The sequence below is a fragment of the Haemaphysalis longicornis genome, unplaced genomic scaffold, assembly GCF_048455015.1.
Source record: "Haemaphysalis longicornis isolate Haplotype H1 unplaced genomic scaffold, Haemaphysalis longicornis Haplotype H1 scaffold_23, whole genome shotgun sequence".
NCBI lineage: Eukaryota > Metazoa > Arthropoda > Arachnida > Ixodida > Ixodidae > Haemaphysalis > Haemaphysalis longicornis.
In genome coordinates, this window is record NW_027526306.1 from 2,669,027 (window position 1) to 2,694,867 (window position 25,841).

Genomic DNA, 25,841 nt, shown 5'->3' on the forward strand with positions numbered 1-25,841 from the left:
CGCGGTCAACTCAATATGAGCCAGGGCTGCAGGCTCAATGATCTGCCCAGCAGCGAACGTCAAGGGCACAGGCCGGTAGGGTTTTACTCGGACTTGATCCCGCTATAACAAGCTCTAACTTCATGAAGCACCAACCATCAAATGGCGGGACTCTCCTTCATGGTCGCTTCATGGGGAACACAAGGTCCGGTCCTGCTTACCTTCAAAACGAACTACGTGCCTTTCTGAAATCAAGAGCATGAAGAAATCCCGTCTAGCTGGGAGGATAAATTAGGAACAAAAAAGAAACGCCAACCAGTCCAAACAAAACGTAGTGACGTTTCGGCTTCCAGCACGGAAGATTTGTTTACAATAAATGCATCACCAGAAGTGGGTCGTTTAAGTGGGCTTGAGTAATCGCTGCAAAGAGAGTGCGTAGATCCGGTCTAGATTTCCGTCGTTGCGGTTGACTGTGTTAGATGTGGTCTGAATGATTAGTGATTCCAGATGTAGCAGTTATGCTATCACTCTTTTCTTTTGCGAGGATTCTTGCATTGTCCCAATCAATATTCTGGTCATTCACGACGGCTTGTTCGGCTAAAGCATTGTTGCGGACGGTCTTATTCTTCACGTCACGTGCGTGCTGCTGCAGATGATTCCTATAATTCCCTGATTTCCCGATATACACGCCGCTGCACTCTGCACAAGGTAACTCTCATACACACAAGGGAAGTGCTCCTTTGACAAGGGTTCCTTGATTTTGACGAACTCAGGGCGCATCTTTTTGGCTTGAACTTCGGCCACCTGCATGTCACATTCCCGTAGGACGCCTGCCAAACGTTAAATTTGTCCTGGAATGTAGGGCACAGCTGCTCGCTTAATCAGGGCAGGAGGCGCGTCTAGCTGTCCCCGTCGGGTCCGTTGGCATTCCGTTCCACTTATAAAGTGCCTCGGGTAACCGCAGGTAGTAACGTCATCGCCTACCTTTGCCATGTCCACTGCCGCATCCTCGGGCTTCGAGCACAATCTTTTTGCACGCTGCAGTAGCGTGCTAAATAAAGCCCTGTTGTAGGAAGCGGGGTGCACGGAGCTGAAGTTCAGGTAGCGGGCTGTGTGCGTTTCCTTGTGGTAAACGCTTAAACTTAGTCTCTGGCGCTGCCGATACACAAAAACATCTAGGCAGGGAAGTTTGCCATCGGCCTCCTCTTCTAACGTGAACTGAATGGCACGTTCCATACTGTTGAGGTGGGCCAGCATGCTGTTCACCACGTCATTCTGAACGACGCAAAAACAGTCGTCGACGTAACGCAAGAACACTTTTGGGTGAGGAGCAAAGGAGGCTTGCGCCCGTGTTTCTAGCGCTTCCATGGTCAGGTTCGCCACCGTGACCGAAATAGCGCCAGCCATTGGCGTCCCCTGCTTTTGCTTGAAGTAAGGGCCTATAAAGACGAAGAACGTATTGTTCAGGCAAAAATCTAGAAGCCTGCATAGTTCGGGCCCATCGATCGGGAATCTCTGGGGCAACGTCCCATCAGCCTTGAGAGCAGCAGTCCATAAGTTGACCGCCAGGTCAATCGGAATGCTCGCGAAAAGGGACCTCACTTCGAAGGACACACTCAAGTCGGCTTTCTCGATCACGGCATTGCCCGTCTTCGCGTCAAAATCGAAATAATTACGATACCCGATTTATGTGCAAGAAATACGCACGCTTCTAGATTTTTGCCTGAACAATATGTACTTTGTCTTTATGGGCCATTACTTCAAGCAAAAGCAGGGGACTCCAATGAGTGCCGCTATTTCGGTCACGGCGGCGACCGTAACCTAACCATGGAAGAGCTGGAAGCACGGGCGCTTGCCTCCTTTGCCCGTCACCCAAAAGTGTTCTTTCGTTACGTCGACGACTGTTTTTGCGTCGTTCAGAAAGACGCGGCGAAAAGCTTGCTGGCCCACCTGAACAGTATGGAACGTGCCATTCAGTTCACGTTAGAAGAGGAGGCCGATGGCAAACTTCCCTTCCTGAACGTCCTCGTGTCTCGGCAGGGCCAGAGGATAAATTTCAGCGTGTACCTCAAGAAAACACACACAGACCGCTACCTGATCTTCAGCTCCCTGCACCCCGCTTGAAACCAGAGGACGGTTGTTAGCACGCTACTGCAGCGTGCGAAAACATTGTTCTTAAAGCCCAAGGACGCGGCGTTGTATACGGCAAAGGTACGGGACGATCTGGCTAGCTGCGGTTACCCGAGGTACCTTATAAGCGCAACGGAATGGCAACTGACCAAACGGGGAAAGCTGGACGCGCCTCCTGCACCAATGAAGCGAGCTCCTGAGCCTTACCTTCCACGAAAAAGTGAATGTTTGGCACGTATACTACGGGATTGTGGCATGCAGGTGGCCCACGTTCCAGCCAAAAAGATGCGCAATGAGCTAGTCAGAGTCAAAGACTGCTTGCCCAGGCAGCAATTCGCCGGTGTGCTATACGAGATACCTTGTGCAGACTCCAGCGGCGTGTATATAGGGGAATCAAGAAATTCTAAGAATCGTCTGCAGCAGCACCCACGTGACGTAATGAATAAGAGAGTCCGCAACAATCCTTTCACCCAACACGCCGTCCTGAATGACCACAATACAGATTGGGACAATGCAAGAATCGTCGCAACAAAAAAGTGACAGCATCACGAATACATATGGAATCATTATTCATTCTGACCCCATCTAACACATTCAATGGCAACAGCGGAAATCTAAACCCTATATACGCACGCTCTTTGCATCGATTACTCAAGCCCACTTAAACGACCTACTTCTGGTTCTGTTTCCTTGATGTTGTGATTGTTCGTTTTTGTTATCCGTTTTACTGTTTCCCGTTCGGACCTATGGGTTGTTAGGAGTTGTTAGGTTTATTAGAGAGTTTAACTGACGGTTTTTTCGTGCCCGCTCACTCCGATATCAAGCGGGAGCACTATTTCGCAAGCGTGGCGTGCTAAGCCGCGAATGGCATTGGCTCAGCTTGCGCTGAGCGGGCTGCCGATACTGGAGCGGACCGTCGAAAACAGCAAGCTAAAACTCTCTACTATCCACTTTTTCGATTTTCCCATAGCTAGCCTGCGCATGCACGTCCACGCAATACCAATGGTACACCTCAAATTTAATATTATTCATATAATCATCATCATCACCATGGTTTCTGTCGGCGGATGCTCATTTGCGGTCAGATCTATTTTGAGTGAAAATGTTTATGTTAACTTAAGTGTCCGAAGCAATGACAGTGGTTTAATTATATTCCCATGTAAGCGGTGGACAGGCGCACGCGGTTTGATTTAAGGAATGTACAGAAGTAGGGCATTTTTTTGGACAGCTTCTGTGCGTCACATAGTTTGTCGCTATATATCCCCACATCACAAATTAACTTCATAACTACTTATCGACCATAATCCAAGCCGTCACCCACAGCTTCGTAGAAATCGCGAACAGAACCCTATTGTTGTTTATATGTCGGTTGATGTATTTGTTTTGATGTGCAAGCTTCAAAGGTCCCTCTCGCTTTTGAAATGTTTCAAAAATTGTCAGAAAGGTCACTCTGTTTCCTAAATAAGCATGTTTTATATTTGGGGATACATTTCTGAAGATATTTCTATAATATGGGAGCCCGCCACGGCCTCACAGGTTGCAGAGCAGCGCCGAGACCCATACGTTTTTCAGAATATGTCAAAGTACACACTAAAAGTAAAATGTATAACTTTCCTTTCTGTTCAGGATCTTCGAGGCGATGTAATTATTGCATTGTTTATATTTACTCCTGTAGTTTCGAACCGTGTTTTTATTTCACAAAAATAATCTTCTCACTGCTTAAATAGCGCTCATACACAACGAACCTAAGCAGTAGGCAGTAAACCTATGTAGCGAATATACTTTGGCAGAGGTAAATATACTTACACGTAGCACTGTAACGTGCCGCCGGTTCTTCCTTTTCATCGTTGACTCTGCTGTGAAGGCACCGCGACTCCTCTGCCCGGCATGGTCGCTTGCGCTGTGCTTCCCGAAGTAGCTTGCTGCGCGCGTGCTCTGTTGCGAGAGGGATTTTTTTGCACCCTTCGTTGTGCCGTTTGCTCTAACCAGTGCCCGTATAAGCGAAAGTGTAGCCACCACGTCCATACACACAGCCAAGCTGCTCTGCCCGTATTTTTAACTTCTCCCCAACCTGCTTGTTTTTGCACCCCTATGTCGTGGTTCAGGGGGAGTTTCCTGCATACACGTTACCATCAAATTTTAAAAAGAAGCGCTTGTGGAAATCAATGATTTGTGCAGTCAAAATCTAAAACAAAATGGCGAGCTTTCGTGCACTCGTGAATCTAACGCACTCGCGTCTAGCTACACATACGGATTACGGAGATTGGCCAGCATTGGCCACAAAACACTCCAGCTTCGCGGTATTTGGTAACACTCGCTCGGATTGGTAAAGACCAGTCATAGCGTACGACCCTTGTTAATTCGTCCTCGTGTCGTCGCACGCACGCTCTCTCTACCGTGTAAGGGCCTCGACATGAACGTCGAAGCGGCTGTAGGTGATAATCGACTACAGCTGGACCAGCCACGAATAGTTCGCACGGCCAACGAAAAGACCGCGCTTTCAGAGGCTGGGCTTGGAAAGAATCCGCTAGAGAAGAAAAGTCGCGCTTGCAGAGTGGCTTGCGAAATGTCGACGAAAACAATGGCCCTGCTTTTGGGCACTCTCATCATAACGCCATTGAAATGCTATGCTTCAGATGACAACCACCAGACACCAATGATGCTAAAACTTCACTTTCTGTACATCATTGATGAACTACGACGGCTTCGTAAACCGATTCTTTCGCTTCAGAGCAAGCTTCCCTGAATTTTGTGTGGCCTGATCCTATCAATGTGTACTTTAATACAGAAGGTTTGAGAAGTTGTCGGAGAAGTCAGGTTGGAGATCCGAGCGTGCGAAAAATGAACGCCTGAGCTTTGTCTCTGTCCTTTGTCCATGCCATTGATAATGGAAACACTAATTTTGATAGCGGCCTTTTTCTACAGAGCAATAAAACTCTTCCTTACAAGTCCAAGATGGCCAACATGTCCCCATGAAATCGAATTGCCGGTTCGGCACCAAATCGCGCTGTCTTGATACGGAGATAAGATAGCTGGCTGCGGCCAGCTGTTATAGGAAAACGCAAGTTAACAGATTAGAAGGTATGCCTTACAGCAATACTTTGTTGATTGAAGTAGTGTTTTTAAGGGATAGGAATTATTCAGCAGCTGACGAGAGTGTTTTTATGAAGCCTGTTACGGCTGTTTAAAATATAAAGTGGCGCTTTATGAAACAAGGTGGTTTAAACCACAAATATTGGTACTTAAGAAATCAGAATATTGATTTTGCACTTACGGTTGCGCACATTCAAAAATACAGCCTTTCATAAAAGTCATATAATCTCGAAGATATGAAGTTGTTTGTAATTTTAACCAGAGTTGAAGCGTAACATTTCTAATCCTGTGGCAGTATGTAAAACTGTTTACGCATTTGAAACCATCGCATTGGAGCGATGGTGTGTGTTTCATAAAGTTGCGGGGTCTATCACATTTGTAAACACTTATCGAGTGATTTCATAGGCGATACTCGTTGTTAGATATTGAACCCAAATAAAAAACTTATTGGTTTGCAATAATTCAAGCATGAACAATCGGGATGGTACTGTGGGTGTTTATCGAGAAGTAAGAAAAAGACTCCCTTTGGAAAACATTAGGCTGCAATGATACCCCTGGCAAGCTTTAAATTTTGAAGGACCGAAGTAAATCTCGAAGAGCGAGTCATGCGTGAGGAGTAAAATATATGTCGTTGTTTTATAAGTTGTCAGACATGGCACTGCGCTTTATTTGCCTGCTTGAACATACTCAAGCTTTTTATAACGGCATTACATTGAAATAAAAATCATTTTGTCTATGTGCTGTAGCTTGTGCGTCGCACAGACGTAGGAGCACATTCCGACATTCCCCGGTATCCTTTATTGGTGGGCCTAGGAACCACCTCGCAGGCGGTCACTAAACCCTCCGATAAAGAGCGGAGCGGTCTCGGCGGTGATACACTGTTAATAAAGAACAAAAAAGTGGGCAGTGACGCAATTCGCCAAGGAGGCGCGAGAGGAGAAGATGACGTTCTCAATGCTCTTAGCCCGGGCGTTTGCATCACGAGCTGATGTCACGCCGAAAGGGACATTGTCAGGCTGGCTCTGCTTGCAGCGGGTCTGCACTGTCCGTCACAATACACGTAGCTGCCACGCTCGCTTCAAAAGAAGACGGTGGCAATCGGAGGGCCAGGATGGCTATAAAGGCGCAGTACTAACACCAAACATGTTAGGCATCCGCAGGATGTAGCGAACGATTCATAAAAAATAAAGCAATGATATAATGAACAGCTATGATGGCTCGAGCAAACTCCGGTTCTGCGCGGCTCTATGAACGCCCTCCTTCTCGGTTGGTCTTGCATGCATGGCGGACTGCCCGAATGCTTATTTCTATATTTTATGTGGGATCCGTAGCTAACTTCTTGTGAGGGATGTTAATTTAGCTCGTTCATCAATATAAGCACTCCCTTGTCTGTATTCATGTGTTTAGGTCAATCGTGAGTATACAGCCACCTCCACTGGCTGTCGCAAGCCTGGAGGGGTGCAGTCGGGGAGAGGAGACAGCACCAACTTGAAAAAGAATGATCTCAGCACGCTTTTCTGAAGCACCCTATCGCGGACCTCACGAGGACTGCTGGTCGCCCGGCGACCTCCACCCGCAGGGTCTGGTCACGCAGAAACGCCCAGCTGTAGCCTTGTAGGCACCCCACAACGCCCATGCCGAACAGGGCCTCCAGGATAGCCCGTGAGCAACCGTATCCAACGTAGACAGCATGTCAAGCAGGAGCATGAAGGCCCCTCTTTGAGTGGTGGGCGTGTTTCAGCACGAAGATGACGTCCACCAGGCAGTCAGGTGTGCAGCAGTGCCACCTGAAGCCGATTTGCTATTCCTGGAAGGCGCCGCTGTGGTCCGCGGTCAACTCAATATGAGCAAGGGCTTCACGCTCAATGATCTGCCCAGCAGCGAACGTCAAGGGCACAGGCCGGTAGGGTTTTACACGGACTTGATCCCGCTATAACAAGCTCTAACTTCATGAAGCACCAACCATCAAATGGCGGGACTCTCCTTCATGGTCGCTTCATGGGGAACACAAGGTCCGGTCCTGCTTACCTTCAAAACGAACTACGTGCCTTTCTGAAATCAAGAGCATGAAGAAATCCCGTCTAGCTGGGAGGATAAATTAGGAACAAAAAAGAAACGCCAACCAGTCCAAACAAAACGTACTGACGTTTCGGCTTCCAGCACGGAAGGTTTGTTTACAATAATTGCATCACCAGATGTGGGTCGTTTAAGTGGGCTTGAGTACTCGCTGCAAAGAGAGTGCGTAGATCCGGTCTAGATTTCCGTCGTTGCGGTTGACTGTGTTAGATGTGGTCTGAATGATTAGTGATTCCAGATGTAGCAGTTATGCTATCACTCTTTTCTTTTGCGAGGATTCTTGCATTGTCCCAATCAATATTCTGGTCATTCACGACGGCGTGTTCGGCTAAAGCATTGTTGCGGACGGTCTTATTCTTCACGTCACGAGCGTGCTGCTGCAGATGATTCCTAAAATTCCCTGATTTCCCGATATACACGCCGCTGCACTCTGCACAAGGTAACTCTCATACACACAAGGGAAGTGCTCCTTTGACAAGCGTTCCTTGATTTTGACGAGATCAGGGCGCATCTTTTTGGCTTGAACTTCGGCCACCTGCATGTCACATTCCCGTAGGACGCCTGCCAAACGTTAAATTTGTCCTGGAATGTAGGGCACAGCAGCTCGCTTAATCAGGGCAGGAGGCGCGTCCAGCTGTCCCCGTCGGTTCCGTTGGCGTTCCGTTCCAATTATAAAGTGCCTCGGGTAACCGCAGGTAGTAACGTCATCACCTACCTTTGCCATGTCCACTGCCGCATCCTCCGGCTTCGAGCACAATCTTTTTGCACGCTGCAGTAGCGTGCTAAATAAAGCCCTCTTGTAGGAAGCGGGGTGCACGGAGCTGAAGTTCAGGTAGCGGGCTGTGTGCGTTTCCTTGTGGTAAACGCTTAAACTTAGTCTCTGGCGCTGCCGATACACAAAAACGTCTAGGCAGGGAAGTTTGCCATCGGCCTCCTCTTCTAAAGTGAACTGAATGGCACGTTCCATACTGTGGAGGTGGGCCAGCATGTTGTTCACCACGTCATTCTGAACGACGCAAAAACAGTCGTCGACGTAACGCAAGAACACTTTTGGGTGAGGAGCAAAGGAGGCTTGCGCCCGTGTTTCTAGCGCTTCCATGGTCAGGTTCGCCACCGTGACCGAAATAGCGCCAGCCATTGGAGTCCCCTGCTTTTGCTTGAAGTAAGGGCCTATAAAGACGAAGAACGTATTGTTCAGGCGAAAATCTAGAAGCCTGCATAGTTTGGGCCCACCGATCGGGAATCTCTGGGGCAACGTCCCATCAGCCTTGAGAGCAGCAGTCCATAAGTTGACCGCCAGGTCAATCGGAATGCTCGCGAAAAGGGACCTCACGTCGAAGGACACACTCAAGTCGGCTTTCTCGATCACGGCATTGCCCGTCTTCACGTCAAAATCGAAATAATTACGATGCCCGATCGATGTGCAAGAAATACGCACGCTTATAGATTTTTGCCTGAACAATATGTACTTTGTCTTTATGGGCCATTACTTCAAGCAAAAGCAGGGGACTCCAATGAGTGCCGCTATTTCGGTCACGGCGGCGAACGTAACCTAACCATGGAAGAGCTGGAAGCACGGGCGCTTGCCTGCTTTGCCCGTCACCCAAAAGTGTTCTTTCGTTACGTCGACGACTGTTTTTGCGTCGTTGAGAAAGACGCGGCGAAAAGCTTGCTGGCCCACCTGAACAGTATGGAACGTGCCATTCAGTTCACGTTAGAAGAGGAGGCCGATGGCAAACTTCCCTTCCTGAACGTCCTCGTGTCTCGGCAGGGCCACAGGATAAGTTTCAGCGTGTACCTCAAGGAAACGCACACAGACCGCTACCTGAACTTCAGCTCCCTGCACCCCGCTTGAAACCAGAGGACGGTTGTTAGCACGCTACTGCAGCGTGCGAAAACATTGTTCTTAAAGCCCAAGGACGCGGCGTTGTATACGGCAAAGGTACGGGACGACCTGGCTAGCTGCGGTTACCCGAGGTACTTTATAAGCGCAACGGAATGGCAACTAACCAAACGGGGAAAGCTGGACGCGCCTCCTGCACCAATGAAGCGAGCTCCTGAGCCTTACCTTCCAGGAAAAAGTGAATGTTTGGCACGTATACTACGGGAATGTGGCATGCAGGTGGCCCACGTTCCAGCCAAAAAGATGCGCAATGAGCTAGTCAGAGTCAAAGACTGCTTGCCCAGGCAGCCCTTCGCCGGTGTGCTATCCCAGCAAACCACGTTACGTCGTGCAGATGTCCCGGAGACGTCAGCAACCGACATTGCAGATGTCCAGGAGACGTACCGTTGGGGTCGGAGTTACATATATACAACGTTGCTACAACCGTAAAAAACCCATCCAATCCACGCGAAGGATCACGTCCAATAGACGTCTTATGGTACTTTTATAAGCGGTTTACGGGATGTTACCTTAGTGGTACGTCTTATGGATATTGTAGTGGTACGCATGCAAGACGTATATAGATGTCTGTTCTACATTGGTTTTCTGTCTTTGGCACAAGCATTAATTTGTTATATTCATGACTTCTGTACGTTAGCATGATATTGTTGATATGAACCTGTATGCCTGAAATTTACATTCTTTATACATTATTTGGAAGTTTGGCCAGCATCCTTTCCAAGGTTGCCTACGTGTTGTGGGCATTTATACTTCAAATACATGCCTTACTAGCTATTCAGCACTGTTTGCTGTTACTAGATTAATGTGTTTCCACTTTTGAAGTGCTGCATACTGCATGAAGTCTCATATGTGAAGTGCCAAGCTAACCACACACTCTCGCAGAAGCACACGAAGCACAACTCTAAACAAGAAATGTCGCGTCGAAAACAAGAGGCAGTAAGTAACAGCAAACCAGTCCTGATCAGCACAAGCGCCCTGGACACTAACGCAACCACAGTAGCGTCATCGAACTGTACCATACAGCACGGCTGTACAGGCCTTCTGCAAATAAATTATCACAGAAACAATTCAAAAATTAAACTATTTAAAATCACAGTCTCCCATCCTATCTGTAAGTACCTGCAGCTGGGTAGTAAGAACGCTTTCAAAGTACACTTAAAACACAAGAGTTCAGGCAAAACAGTTTATATTGACTTCGAAATTATGTAATATGCTTTCGCAACACAACCACTTTAATTTTCATTCTTATCTGCCCTGGCCCACAGGGTACACATTGTACAACTACAAGAATAGTACAAATATTAATGACTATAAATAAGTCACACACAGGAGAACGGTTGACAAAAAATAGGAAGAAAAGCAAACATGTAAACCCAGGGTAAAAGTGCAAGATAGCTATGCAACTTGAAATATCGCACATAAAAATAATTGGGTGAAAAGCAACGCAAGAAAAGTGTGAAAACAAAGAAATGATTGAATGGTGATTATAAAACACAGCAAATTTACAAAACTAAATAGTTCACACGTAGCAAAAAGTTTGTGGAACAATAAAATAAATGCACCTAGGAAACACAGAAGTGGTGTTGAGTGGTAGCTGTTAGTGCCATACAAATTTAAACTACCTTAAACAAACCAACATCTATGGAAATGGTTATAATCTATAGAAAATCTGTGTATAAAGAAATGACTTTAGGCGGTTACAAGAGCAGTAGAAATTTACGTGATGAAATGATTCGCAATTAGTGAAATGGCAGGACAACAAAACAACAAAGAACTTTAGAAACAACTTATTGAATTCTGGTTAGGAAAACAATAAGTTACACTATTTCAATATTTCACACAAAGTGATATGATTTGGGAACAAACGAGAAAACGGGGAACACGAAAATGATTGAATATTAGTTACAAGAAGACAGATTTACATGACTACGTGATTCACACCAAGTGATACGCTCAAAGAACAATAACACAAAATAAAAACGCATGGAAGCACGGAAATGATTCAATGGTGGTTCAATGGTACATGCCTCCATCATCAGTTATGGTAGGGAATTCTTAAACCGCATGCGTTCTTCATTGTGGTGCCAGAAACTGCCAAAATAGTTGCAGACCGGATTTTTTGGAAAGTGAGTAATATTTTCATGGTCCAAAGACTGAAAAAAATTTAATACCGCTTGTAGCAATAAAAACTAAGAAGCCGAAGGTTGACGACAAAGCTGATATTTGCGCAGGATGTGACTGACAATAAAAATCTGGGCCCTATACATTGTCTGGTTAAAGAATTTGATGTCTGTAACTACACGAAAATATCTAGTTACACACAATGCAGGATGCCACTCGCAGGTGGAAAAAAGCGTGTTTCCTGTTTCCTAAACCAGGAGAAGTCCCGCGCCAAGTTGACCGTCAACAGTAGCTTGAGCAGGCGCCTTGTGCAGACTGTTGCAGTAGCACCTCTCTTGCAAGCCAGTTCATCAATCTAGGCATGGGTACAGGAAAACCTGTGTTGTTAATACAGCTTTTTGAGGGTGGTATAATACAGAATGGCCGCCTACCATTGTCCCTGAAAAAGACAGTGTATGACAGCTGCATCCTACCGGTACTCGCCTACGGGGCAGAAACTTCCAGGGTAACTAAAAGGGTCTAACTTAAATTAAGGACAACTTAGCAGGCAATAGAACGCTAGAAGATGGGTGTAACAATAAAGGACAGGAAGAGAGTGGAGTGGATATAATTTAGTGTCAGCACTGGCACTACTAAGGCAACCTTAACACTGACTATGACAGCTAATGTGAGGTACCACTATATATAAGAACAATATTTCGTGAATGGGGACTCTGAGGATATTTTAGCACAGCTCCAGGTCCCATCTGAACTTGCAAAGTATTTTTCTGTGTCTATCCTAACCGCTTGGTGGATTGAAGTGACAATATATACACGGATGAAGCCATGTCCACAAAATGTGGCAAAAGGAAACATGCACAAACCCGGACAGAGTCACTGCCATGGACGTATACTTCCTGCAGCAGAAAGGCGAGGTGGGCTAGTTAGTATATATGCATAACTAAACCTTCAAAAAGCACATCAGTGAAAAACTAGTCATGTTGTCCTGTTCGCTCGTCCTGCTAGGCCTATATTTTAGTTGAAGTATACGTTGTACAGCAGAAAGCATCAAAGTAGTGCAAGACATTTTTACAGCCACTTGACATTCACACATAGTCTAAGTGGCACCAGTCAGCAGCCTGCAACATGTAAGTTATTAGGAAACGACAGGCCAGAAACCAGAATCATACTCTGCCTTAAACCTGCGAAATCCCAAATGCTGTGTTACTCTGATCCCGAAGGTGTGTTACACACTAAATTCATTAAGCTGAAAATTCCATAAGTCACAGACATTTAACAGCCATTTTTGAATATTTTTACTAGGTTCTGAAAGGTTAATTTACGTTTGCGATGCTGCAGTAAGAGTACGAAGCACAACCAGCGACATGCGTGTAGTTCTGACGTTACAAATAAATTCCAGATGCATACACGTTGTTCATTCGAACATTTCACGACCAAACTCAGCGTTCGAAAAGATTGAACACTCAATCGAAACGCCAAAAAAGCATACAGATTGCATTTTAATCTAATGCTGGACTCTCGGAATTCACTCGATTTATTATTTTGTTTTAATGCTACACGCACGGCAATCATTCAATTTATTGGGCACGTTTTTTAACCGAAAAATAATATGACGAAAAAACGGCATCTGCAGAAACGAAACCAAAACCAATATCACGCTAAAAGTACACGGTGTGCGTGTAACGCAAACACGCCTATATTCGCACAGGGACTTATATTCGCACTCTCCAACTTCTCTTATTTCATTTCACATGAAAACATTCGCTTAGCAAAACTAGGACAGAACACAAACACTTCACCAAACACAGGGCTAGAAATTGCGGGAGAATTGATTCTGTTTACAAACGCAGCAGCCAGGTACAAAGGTCTACCGACAAATCTCCGCAACGCACAAAGCGAGTCCCTCAAATCGTTAGGGCTAACCGCTTACGCGTACCGAAGTCCGAGAGCAACTCTGCTACGTTAAATACATATGACAAGAAAACAAGGTTCACTAGTACTCACTTACCTCCGCTACTTGGGAGTATTTCTTCGTCCGGTAGATAAATCCATGGTAGTCAAATCACCGAAATAACGAAAGCAACGAAAGTTGAAGGCGTGCACACCCGTGCTGTCACCGGCCTGTAGCACGCGTATCGTACAGAGTGCAGTTAAAAACAGACGATCGGACTCGCCACGCAGCGACTTCCTGTCTCGTGTTCGTCCGAGGGAAAAACTTGTTTCTGAAAGGCACCCACCTTGATAAAACGCGTTGCGAAATAGATGCCCAAGTTATTGGCAAATACAGATATTAGTTGCCAATTATATACAAGAAAAGCTTGAGCGTGGGAATTTTTAAAGAAAACAGTAATTGTACCGACAATCTAGATTACGGCATTCAAGACAATTTCATGGTCTGCGGTGGAAATACAGCTGCCGTGGGGTTGTGGGCGCCGTAATTTTACGGTTTGTTCTGATGCCGCAACCACTTGCAGCGTATATTCCGCGCTTTCGCGCGTCGACATCGCCCCGCGTTGACGGCGTCGGTAAAATGCACGGCGACGTGAGCTGACGCGGGAGGAGGAGGAGGAGGAGGAGAAAACTTTCTTGAACAGGTAGATCGAGCTTCGAAGTGGGCGGGTCCTAAGCCCAGGACTCCGTTGGTGCGGTCTGCCGTCTTCGCCCTTTCAGCGAGCTAAAGCTGCTTACTTAGGTCCGAGCTGGCAAGTTCACTCTCCCACTGCTCCTATGTAGCTATGCCCGGCTATGCCGATGTCTATGCTGCTCGCCAGATATCAGCGTCGACGCAGCGCCAGGAAGCATCCGAAAGGAGGCGACATTGTCCGGATTCCATGTCCATTTCCTGGTTTGGGGTCATTACGTTCGTAGAAAACAATCATTTTTTTAACACGTGCGGTAATTTGGTGCCTTGAGGCAAATAACAAGCTATTCCTGTTCGAAAGTGCGCATTCATCCGTGGCTAGCTTGGCTTTCATCAAGGAGCTCGGGGGTTTGGGAGAGCTTTTTGCGAGTCAAATACGGGAGCTCTGGTTACATCGCTTGTAGTGTTAGCATGATGGGCTTGTCTGCAAGTTCGGTGCGTAACGAACAAAGTTTATCAACGCCGGAAATCTAGCGGTGCATTCAATTTCATTCGCGGCTACCGTAGCTTGCATAGGGGGAACGATGAAGCGCGATAGCTTTTCTTGGCTTAAATAAGGAATCTTTGGTTACATCAATTGCAGTATTAGCATAATTGACCTCGCCTCCAAGATCGGTGCGGTAGAAATAAGCGTTAGCACTGCCGACATTTGTCAAATACGACAAAACGAATCACCCCCGACAATATTGGCTTGCATCCTCTGTTAGGTTACCAAATTCTTGGGTCCACGCACTGTTTTCCGGCGTGGTCGAGTGGATTGGAGCTTAGGTGCTGGTGTTGTGTCTTGAAAGTCTATGGTTGCAATCTTGGCAAAACCTCACGGACTTTTTTAGTTTTTTTTTTTTTGCAATGAGGGTGTCATCGACTTTTCTTTTCAAGGCAAAAAAAGGCAGAGTACCTTGCCCTTTAACGTAGAAGTGACGTTTTACGGTAACCTCAGTGTCAAGGCAGCCCCGAAATTTGCTTTGCTCACACATTGAATTCCTGAAGCTGCATTCGGTACGTAATATCAAGGTTAAATCAAGTAGCAAGTAAAATTGTGCGAATTGCGTCTTTGTTCATCATCCTATCTTATTTTGTTCAGATTTGACGGCAATGACCCCCCCCCCTCCCCCCCCTAAGAAAACCTTACAAGGCTCGTTGGCAGCGTCGCTTGTAAACGAATCCTGCACTAAGTCCTTGCCTCTTCCCGTGAGGTTCGGTATTGGGCTACTGTTTTGAAGGTCAAAAGTTCAAAGCAATAGTGGTGGATTACAATACTTCCACAAAACCCCTCGGTACAAAACTCTTACAAAAAACATACAAAACCCCTCGGTAACTTCAATATAGTACGCCTGCGGAGAGTTTGAAAATAAAGTATAGCAGATATAGCTAAAATAAATGTAACTGCGATAGACATGTTCGAAGTAAAAAACGGACATACCAGCTACATCTGAACAACGTCAGCAAAATATGTCTAAATACCGTCCCTAAATGAAGCAGCAGCAACATCGAGAGTACGTCTTTAGCAAAGTTGAAAGAACGTCCGACATTAAGGTACCAGCAACGTTATCTCTACATCCAAAAATTTTCATTAAAATATTGCACGTTGTACGGATGTCTAATAGAGATACTGCTGGGACCTAGACTTTTGGATCTTTTTGGGACGTCGCAGAGATGTTAGTGGTTTGCTGGGATACGAGATACCTTGTGCAGACTCCAGCGGCGTGTATATAGGGGAATCAAGAAATTCTAAGAATTGTCTGTAGCAGCACCCACGTGACATAATGAATAAGAGAGTCCGCAACAATCATTTCACCCAACACGCCGTCCTGAATGACCACAATACTGATTGGGACAATGCAAGAATCGTCGCAACAAAAAAGTGACAGCATCACGAATACATATGGAATCATTATTCATTCTGACCACATCTAACACATTCAATGGCAACAGCGGAAATCTAAACCCTATATACGCACGCTCTTTGCATCGATTACTCAAGCCCACTTAAACGACCTACTTCTGGTTCTGTTTCCTTGATGTTGTGATTGTTCCTTTTTTGTTATCCGTTTTACTGTTTCCCGTTCGGACCTATGGGTTGTTAGGAGTTGTTAGGTTTATTAGCGAGTTTTAGCTGACGGTTTTTTCGTGCCCGCTCAGCTCCGATATCAAGCGGGAGCACTATTGCGCAAGCGTGGCGTGCTAAGCCGCGAATGGCAATGGCTCAGCTTGCGCTGAGCGGGCTGCCGATACTGGAGCGGACCGTCGAAAACAGCAAGCTAAAACTCTCTACTATCCACTTTTTCGATTTTCCCCTAGCTAGCCTGCGCATGCACGTCCACGCAATACAAATGGTACACCTCAAATATAATATTATTCATATAATCATCATCATCACCATGGTTTCTGTCGACGCCTGCTCATTTGCGGTCAGATCTATTTTTAGTGAAAATGCTTATGTTAACTTAAATGTTCGAAGCAATGACAGTGGTTTAATTATATTCCCATGTAAGCGGTGGACAGGCGCACGCGGTTCGATTTTAGGAATGTACAGAAGTAGGCCATTTTTTTCGACAGCTTCTGTGCATCACATAGTTTGTCGCTATATATCCCCACATCACAAATTAACTTCATAACTACTTATCGACCATAATCCAAGCCGTCACCCACAGCTTCGTAGAAATCGCGAACAGAACCCAATTTTTGTTTATATGTCGGTTGATGTATTTGTTTTGATGTGCAAGCTTCAAAGGTCCCTCTCGCTTTTGAAATGTTCCAAAAATTCTCAGAAACGTCACTCTGTTTCCTAAATACGCATGTTTTATATTTGGGGATACATTTCTGAAGATATTTCTATAATATGGGAGCCCGCCACGGCCTCACAGGTTGCAGAGCAGCGCCGAGACCCATACGTTTTTCAGAATATGTCAAAGTACACACTAAAAGTAAAATGTATAACTTTCCTTTCTGTTCAGGATCTTCGAGGCGATGTAATTAGTGCATTGTTTATATTTACTGCTGTAGTTCCGAACCGTGTTTTTATTTCACAAAAATAATCTGCTCACTGCTTAAATAGCGCTCATACACAACGAACCTAAGCAGTAGGCAGTAAATCTATGTAGCGAATATACTTTGGCAGAGGTAAATATACTTACGCGTAGCACTGTAACGTGCCGCCGGTTCTTCCTTTTCATCGTTGACTCTGCTGTGAAGGCACCGCGACTCCTCTGCCCGGCATGGTCGCTTGCGCTGTGCTTCCGGAAGTAGCTTGCTGCGCGCGTGCTCCGTTGCGAGAGGGATTTTTTTGCTCCCTTTGTTGTGTCGTTTGCTCTAACCAGTGCCCGTATAAGCGAAAGTGTAGCCACCACATCCATACACACAGCCAAGCTGCTCTGCCCGTATTTTTAACTTCTCCCCAACCTGCTTGTTTTTGCAACCCTATGTCGTGGTTCAGGGGGAGTTTCCTGCATACACGTTACCATCAAATTTTAAAAAGAAGCGCTTGTGAAAATCAATGATTTGTGCTTTGTGCAGTCAAAATCTAAAACAAAATGGCGAGCTTTCGTGCACTCGTGAATCTAACGCACGCGCGTCTAGCTACACATACGGATTACGGAGATTGGCCAGCATTGGCCACAAAACACTCCAGCTTCGCGGTATTTGGTAACACTCGCTCGGATTGGTAAAGACTAGTCATAGCGTACGCCCCTTGTTAATTCGTCCTCGTGTCGTCGCACGCACGCTCTCTCTACCGTGTAAGGGCCACGACATGAACGTCGAAGCGGCTGTAGGTGATAATCGACTACAGCTGGATCAGCCACGAATAGTTCGCACGGCCAACGAAAAGACCGCGCTTTCAGAGGCTGGGCATGGAAAGCATCCGCTAGAGAAGAAAAGTCGCGCTTGAAGAGTGGCTTGCGAAATGTCGACGAAAACAATGGCTTGCTTTTGGGCACTCTCATCATAACGCCATTGAAATGCTATGCTTCAGATGACAACCACCAGACACCAATGATGCTAAAACTTCACATTCTGTACATCATTGGGCCTCTTCGATTTTCCACTTCTGGCTCCCCGCGGGCTGCCCGCGGGTAGTCCGAGGATTCCCCGAAGCCATAGGGATAGACGGGAAAATCGAATGTTGGGCTGCTTCTCGGGGAGTCCGCGGTGAGCCCGAGACTGTAAATCGAAGAGGCCCATTGATGAACTACGACAGCTTCGTAAACCGATTCTTTCGCTCCAGAGCAAGCTTCCCTGAATTTTGTGTGGCCTAATCCTATCCATGTGTACTTTAATACAGAAGGGTTGAGAAGTTGTCAGAGAAGTCAGGTTGGAGATCCGAGCGTGCGAAAAATTAACGCCTGAGCTTTGTCTCTGTCCTTTGCCCATGCCATTGATAATGGAAACACTAATTTTGATAGCGGCATTTTTCTACAGAGCAATAAAACTCTTGCTTACAAGTCCCAGATGGCCAACATGTCCCCATGAAATCGAATTCCCGGTTCGGCGCCAAATCGCGCTGTCTTGATACGGAGATAAGATAGCCGGCTGCGGCCAGCTGTTATAGGAAAACGCAAGTTAACAGATTAGAAGGTATGCCTTACAGCAATACTTTGTTGATTGAAATAGTGTTTTTAAGGGATAGCAATTATTCAGCAGCTGACGAGAGTGTTTTTATGAAGCCTGTTGCGGCTGTTTGAAATATAAAGTGGCGCTTTATGAAACAAGGTGGTTTAAACCACAAATATTGGTACTTAAGAACTCAGAATATTGATTTTGCACTTACGGTTGCGCACATTCAGAAATACAGCCTTTTATAAAAGTCATATAATCTCGAAGATATGAAGTTGTTTGTAATTTTAACCAGAGTTGAAGCGTAACATTTCTAATCCTGTGGCAGTATGTAAAACTGTTTACACATTTGAAACCATCGCATTGGAGCGATGGTGTGTGTTTCATAAAGTTGCGGGGTCTATCACATTTGTAAACACTTATCGAGTGATTTCATAGGCGATACTCGTTGTTAGATATTGAACCAAAAAAAAACTTATTGGTTCGCAATAATTCAAGCATGAACAATCGGGATGGTACTGTGGGTGTTTATCGAGAAGTAAGAAAAAGACTCCCTTTGGAAAACATTAGGCTGCGTTGATACCCCTGGCAAGCTTTAAATTTTGAAGGACCGAAGTGAATCTCGAAGAGCGAGTCATGCGTGAGGAGTAAAATATATGTCGTTGTTTTATAAGTTGTCAAACATGGCACTGCGCTTTATTTGCCTGCTTGAACATACTCAAGCTTTTTATAACGGCATTACATTGAAACAAAAATCATTTTGTCTATGTGCTGTAGCTTGTGCGTCGCACAGACGTAGGAGCACATTCCGAGATTCCCCGGTATCCTTTATTGGTGGGCCTAGGAACCACCTCGCAGGCGGTCACTAAACCCTCCGATAAAGAGCGGAGCGGTCTCGGCGTTGATACACTGTTAATAAAGAACAAAAAAGTGGGCAGTGACGCAATTCGCCAAGGAGGCGCGAGAGGAGACGATGACGTTCTCAATGCTCTTAGCCCGGGCGTTTGCGTCACGAGCTGATGTCACGCCGAAAGGGACATTGTCAGGCTGGCTCTGCTTGCAGCGGGTCTGCAGTGTCCGTAACAATACACGTAGTTGCCACGCTCGCTTCAAAAGAAGACGGTGGCAATCGGAGGGCCAGGATGGCTATAAAGGCGCAGTACTAACACCAAACATGTTAGGCATCCGCAGGAGGTAGCGAACGATTCATAAAAAATAAAGCAATGATATAATGAACAGCTATGATGGCTCGAGCAAACTCCGGTTCTACGCGGCTCTATGAACGCCCTCCTTCTCGGTTGGTCTTGCATGCATGGCGGACTGCCCGAATGCTTATTTCTATATTTTATGTGGGATCCGTAGCTTACTTCTTGTGAGGGATGTTAATTTAGCTCGTTCATCAATATAAGCACTCCCTTGTCTGTATTCATGTGTTTAGGTCAATCGTGAGTATACAGCCACCTCCACTGGCTGTCGCAAGCCTGGAGGGTTGCAGTCGGGGAGAGGAGACAGCACCAACTTGAAAAAGAATGATCTCAGCACGCTTTTCTGAAGCACCCTATCGCGGACCTCACGATGACTGCTCGTCGCCCGGCGACCTCCACCCGCAGGGTCTGGTCACGCAGAAACGCCCGGATGTAGCCTTCTAGGCATCCCACAACGGCCATGCCGAACAGGGCCTCCAGGATAGCCCGTGAGCAACCGTGTTCAATACAGGCAGCATGTCCAGCAGGAGCATGAAGGCCACCTCCTTACGTGGCTGGCGAGTTCCAGCATGAAGATGACGTCCCGCAGGGGGTCAGGTGTGCAGCAGTGCCACCTGAAGCCGATTTTCTGCTCCCGCAAGACGCCGCTGTGGTCCGCGGTCAACTCAAGATGAACCAGGGCTGCACGCTCAATGATCTGCCCAGCAGGCCACGTCAAGGACACGCGCCGGTTGGGTTTTACACGGGCTTGACCCCGCTATAACAAGCTCCAACTTCATGGAGCTCCAACAATCAAATGGCCGGGCTCTCTTTCACGGTCGCTTCATGGGGAACACAAGGTCCGGTCCTGCTCACCTTCAAAAGAAACTACGTGCCTTTCTCAAATCGAGAGCACGACGAAATCCCGCCTGGCTGGGAGGATAACTTGGGAACGAAAAAGAGACGCCAACCAGTCCAAACAAAACGTACTGACGTTTCGGCTTCCAGCACGAAAGGTTTGTTCACAATAAATGCATCACCAGAAGTGGTTCGTTTAATTGGGCTTGAGTAATCGCTGCAAAGAGCGTGCGTTAATCGGCATTAGATTTCCGTCGTTGCGATTGACTGTGTTACATGTGGTGTGGATGATTAGTGATTCCATATGTAGCATTGATGCTATCACATTTTTCTGTTGCGAGGATTCTCGCATTGTCCCAATCAATATTCTGGTCATTTACAAAGGCGTGTTAGGCTAAAGCATTGTGGCGGACGCTCTTATTCTTTACGACACGTGCGTGGTGCTGCAGGCGATTCTTATAATTTCCTGATTCCCCGATATACACGCCGCTGCAATCTGCACAAGGTATCTCGCATACCACACCGGGGAAGTGCTCATTTGACCAGAATTCCTTGACTCTGACGAGCTCATGGCGCATCTTTTTGGCTTGAACTTCGGCCACCCTCATGTCCTATTCCCGTAGGACGCGTGCCAAACATTGAATTGTTCTTGGAAAGCAGGGCACAGGAGCTCGCTGAATCGGGGCAGGAAGCGCGTCCAGCTGTCCCCGTCGGGTCAGTTGGCTTTCCGTTGCACTTATCAAGTGCCTCGGGTAACCACAGCTAGCCACGTCGTCGCCTACCTTTGCCGTGTCCATCGCTGCATCCTCGGGGTTCGAGCACAATGTTTTCGCACGCAATAGTAGCGTGCTAACAACCGCCCTCTAGTTTGAAGCGGGGTGCAGGGAGCTTAAGTTCAGGGAGCAGCCTGTGTGCGTTTCCTTGCGGTACACGCTGAAACTTAGCCTCTGGCCCTGGCCGGACACGAGGACGTCCAGGAAGGGAAGTTTGCCATCGGCCTCCTCTTCTAACGTGAACTGAATGGCACATTCCATACTGTTGAGGTGGGCCAGCAAGCTGTTTGCTGCGTCTTTCTGAGCGACGCAAAAACAATCGTCGACGTAACGAAAGAACACTTTTCGGTGAGGGGAAAAGAGGCAAGCGCCCGTGCTTCCTGCGCTTCCATGGTCAGGTTCGCCCCCGTGACCGAAATAGCGCCGGCCATTGGAGGCCCCTGTTTTTGCTCGTAGTAATGGATAATAAGAATAAAGCACGTATTGTTCAGGCAAAATCCTAGAAGCCTGCGTAGTTCTGGCACACCGATCGGGGATCTCTAGGGCAACGTCCCATCAGCCTCGAGAGCAGCATCGCATAAGTTCACGGCTAGGTCAAGCGAAATGCTCGTGAAAAGGGACTTCACGTCGAAAGACACCATCAAGTCGGCTTTCTCGATCACGGCTTCGAGTCTTCTCTACAAAATGGAAACAATTACGATGCCAGATCAATGTGCCCGAAATACGCAGGCTTCCAGATTTTTGTCTGAACAATACGTACTTCGTCTTTATGGGCCATTACTTCAAGCAAAAGCAGGGGACTCCAATGGGTGCCGCTATTTCGGTCACGGCGGCGAACGTAACCTAACCATGCAAGAGCTGGAAGCACGGGCGCTTGCCTCCTTTGCCCGTCACCCAAAAGTTTTCTTTCGTTATGTTGACGATTGTTTGGCGTCGCTCAGAAAGACGCGGCAAACATCTTGCTGGCCCACGTCAACAGTATGGAACGTGCCATTCAGTTCACGTTAGAAGAGGAGGCCGATGGCAAACGTCCCTTCCTGGACGTCCTCGTGTCCGGCCAGGGCCAGAGGCTAAGTTTCAGCGTGTACCGCAAGGAAACGCACACAGGCTGCTTCCTGAACTTAGGCTCCCTGCACCCCGCTTAAAACCAGAGGGCGGTTGTTAGCACGCTACTGCAGCGTGCGAGAACATTGTGCTCGAAGCCCAAGGACGCGGCGGTGGACACGGCAAAGGTACGGGACGACCTGGCTAGCTGCGGTTACCCGAGGCACTTTATAAGCGCAGCGGAATGGCAACTGACCTGACGGGGAGAGCTGGACGCACCTCCTGCCGCAATCAAGCGAGGTCCTGTGCCGTACCTTCCAGGAAAAAGTGAATGTTTGGCACGCGTCCTACGGATATAAGACATGCAGCTGGCCCACTTTCCAGCCAAAAAGGTGCTCCAAGAGATAGTCAAACTCATAGACCGCTTGCCCAACGAGCGCTTCCCTGGTGTGCTATACGAAATACCTTGTGAAGACTCCAGCGGCGTGTGTATAGGGGAATCAAGCAATTCTTAGAATCGTCTGCAGCAACACCCACGTGACATAAAGAATAAGAGCGTCCGCAACAATCCTTTAACCCTACAGGCCGTCCTGAATGATCACAATATTGATTGGGACAATGCAAGAATAGTCGCAACAAAAAAGTGATAGCATCACGGATACATCTGGGATAATTAAACATTCTGACCACATCGAACACATTCAATCGCAACGGCGGAAATTTAAACCCGATCTACGCACGTTCTTTGCAGCGATTACTCAAGCCCACTTAAACGACCTACTTCTGGTGATGCATTTATTGTGAACAAGGCTTCCGGGCTGGAAGCCAAACCGTCAGTACGTTTTGTTTGGACTGGTCGGCGTCTCTTTTTCGTTCCTAATGTATCCTCCCGGCCAGACGGGATTCCGTCATGCTCTCGATTTTATTACCATGCGCCAGTCGTATGGCCAGGAATGCATCACCCCAATTCGGAAAGAAGTTAACCTCAACTGTCGTGTTGCCTCGATTAAAAACCGCCTGAAGTTCAGCCTAACGTACAAAGCCCGCAACTTAGTTCTCCTCTCTTTGCGTCTCAACAGGCCTGTGTGTACATCTTTCGCTCACACCGTGGTCGTCAAAGCGGACAGGCTGCTATTGCAAGCCAGGATCATGGGCTGCAAAGAGAAAATTTGCGCACTGGAGAACGATACCTTCATTGCTCGTCGCCGCCTGGAACACCAGTGCCCTATCGAGTTCCCCAGCAAAAAACTGCAGACTAATCAGAAGACGGAGCATCAGCGTCAGAGATGCGAGCTCGTTCACGAAGATAAGCTGGCCACCCTTCTCGCCGAGCAGTTGTTCAAAACGAAGACGCCTTCTAAAGCGATTGTACATAACTTTTAGTCATACAGGCCAAGCCCAGACGAGGAAAATGTTCTCGCCCTAGCATTGAATTTCACTATGAACTGCCGTGGATAAGAAGAAACTAGTATGCGCGGCGGAGAGTGCTATTAGGCATGTCGAAAACACTCGTCGCGAAGACACCCGCACCCGAGTGGTTGGCGTCCTTAACGCTGCTCAGCGTGGACCTACCCGCTCAGCGTTGACACGTGTGCAACATGATGCAGCCAAGAGTCTTCGTGAAAATGGTCACATCGCGATCCTGCCAGCCGACAAAGGCAATGCTACCGTTCTTCTTGATACGGCCGACTACGAGAAGAAAATGCGTTTTCTCCTTGATGACAGTGACACGTATATCCGCCTCAAGAAGGATCCCACGCTCAAGGTGGCAAGAGAACTCCAAAAGCTGCTGGCCGACGCATTCCTCACCCTTTCCCCGAACCACAAAGCACTCTACTACAAGCTGCTCAGCCACAATGGATCCGCACCTGCACGTTATGAACTGCCAAAAATCCATAAGCTGGACGTCCCTATGGGCCCCATTGTTGATTATACTCGTTGTCCCCTGCACAGCCTGTTGAAGTTTCTGCACCAAGTTCTGGCTCCGCTCATCGGAAAAGGGACCACTCACGTTCGTAATTCTTTCGATTTTGTCGAAAAGACTCGCAACACCGTGATCGAGAAAGATGATTGATGGTGTCCTTCGACATGATGTCCCTTTTCTCGAGCGTTCCGATTGACCTGGCCGTCAACGTACGCACCGCTGCTCTCGAGGGTGATGAGACCTTGCATCAGAGATCCCCGATCGATGTGCCAGAACTACGCAGGCTTCTAGATTTTTGCCTGAACAATACGTACTTCGTCTTTATGGGTCATTACTTCAAGCAAAAGCAGGGGACTCCAATGGGTGCCGCTATTTCGGTCACGGCGGCGAACGTAACCTAACCATGCAAGAGCTGGAAGCACGGGCGCTTGCCTCCTTTGCCCGTCACCCAAAAGTTTTCTTTCGTTACGTTGACGATTGTTTGGCGTCGCTCAGAAAGACGCGGCGAACAGCTTGCTCGCCCACCTCAACAGTATAGAACGTGCCATTCAGTTCACGTTAGAAGAGCAGGCCGATGGCAAACTTCCCTTCCTTGACGTGCTCGTTTCTTGGCCGAGCCAGAGGCTAAGTTTCAGCGTTTACCGCAAGGAAACGCACACAGCCCGCTACCTGAACTTGAGCTCCGTGCACCCCGCTTCCCACAACAGGGCTGTTGTTGGCACGCTACTGCAGCGTGCGAAAAGATTGTGCTCGAAGCCCGAAGATACGGCGCTGGACACGGCAAATGCACGGGATGAACTAGGCTATCTACGGTTACCCGAGGGACTTTATAAGTGCAACGGAACGCCAACTGACCCGACGGGGACAGCTGGACGCGCCGCCTGCCCCGATGAATCCAGCTCCGGTGCCATACCTTCCAGGAAAAACTTAATGTTTGGCACATGTCCTACGGGAATATGACGTGCAGGTGGCCCAAGTTCCAGCCAAAAAAGATGCGCCATGAGATCGTCAGAGTCAAGGACCGCTTGCCTAAGGAGTGCTTCCCTGGTGTGGTATACGATATACCTTGTGCACACGGCAGCGGCGTGTATATCGGGGAATCAGAGAATTATAAGAATCGTCTGCAGCAGCACGCACCTGGCGTAAAGAATAAGAGCGTCTGCAACAATGCTTTAGCCGAACACGCCGTCCTGAATGACCGCAATATTGATTGAGACAATGCAAGAATCGTCGCAACAGAAAAAGTGACAGCATCACGGCTACATTTTGGAATCACTAATCATTCCGACCACATCTAAAACAGTCAATCGCAACGACGGAATTCTAAACCAGATCTGCGCATGCTCATTGCAGCGATTATTAAAGCCCACTTAAACGACCCACTTCTGGTGATGCATTTATTGTTAACAAGGCTTCCGTGCTGGAAGCCGAAACCTAAGTACGTTTTGTTTGGACTGGTCAGCGTCTTTTTTCTTTGTGCCTACGTGCCTTTCCAGGAGAAAGTTGACATGGTAATGTACCACTGCCACCGATACGTATGAAGTGTTTCTGTGCACCGAGC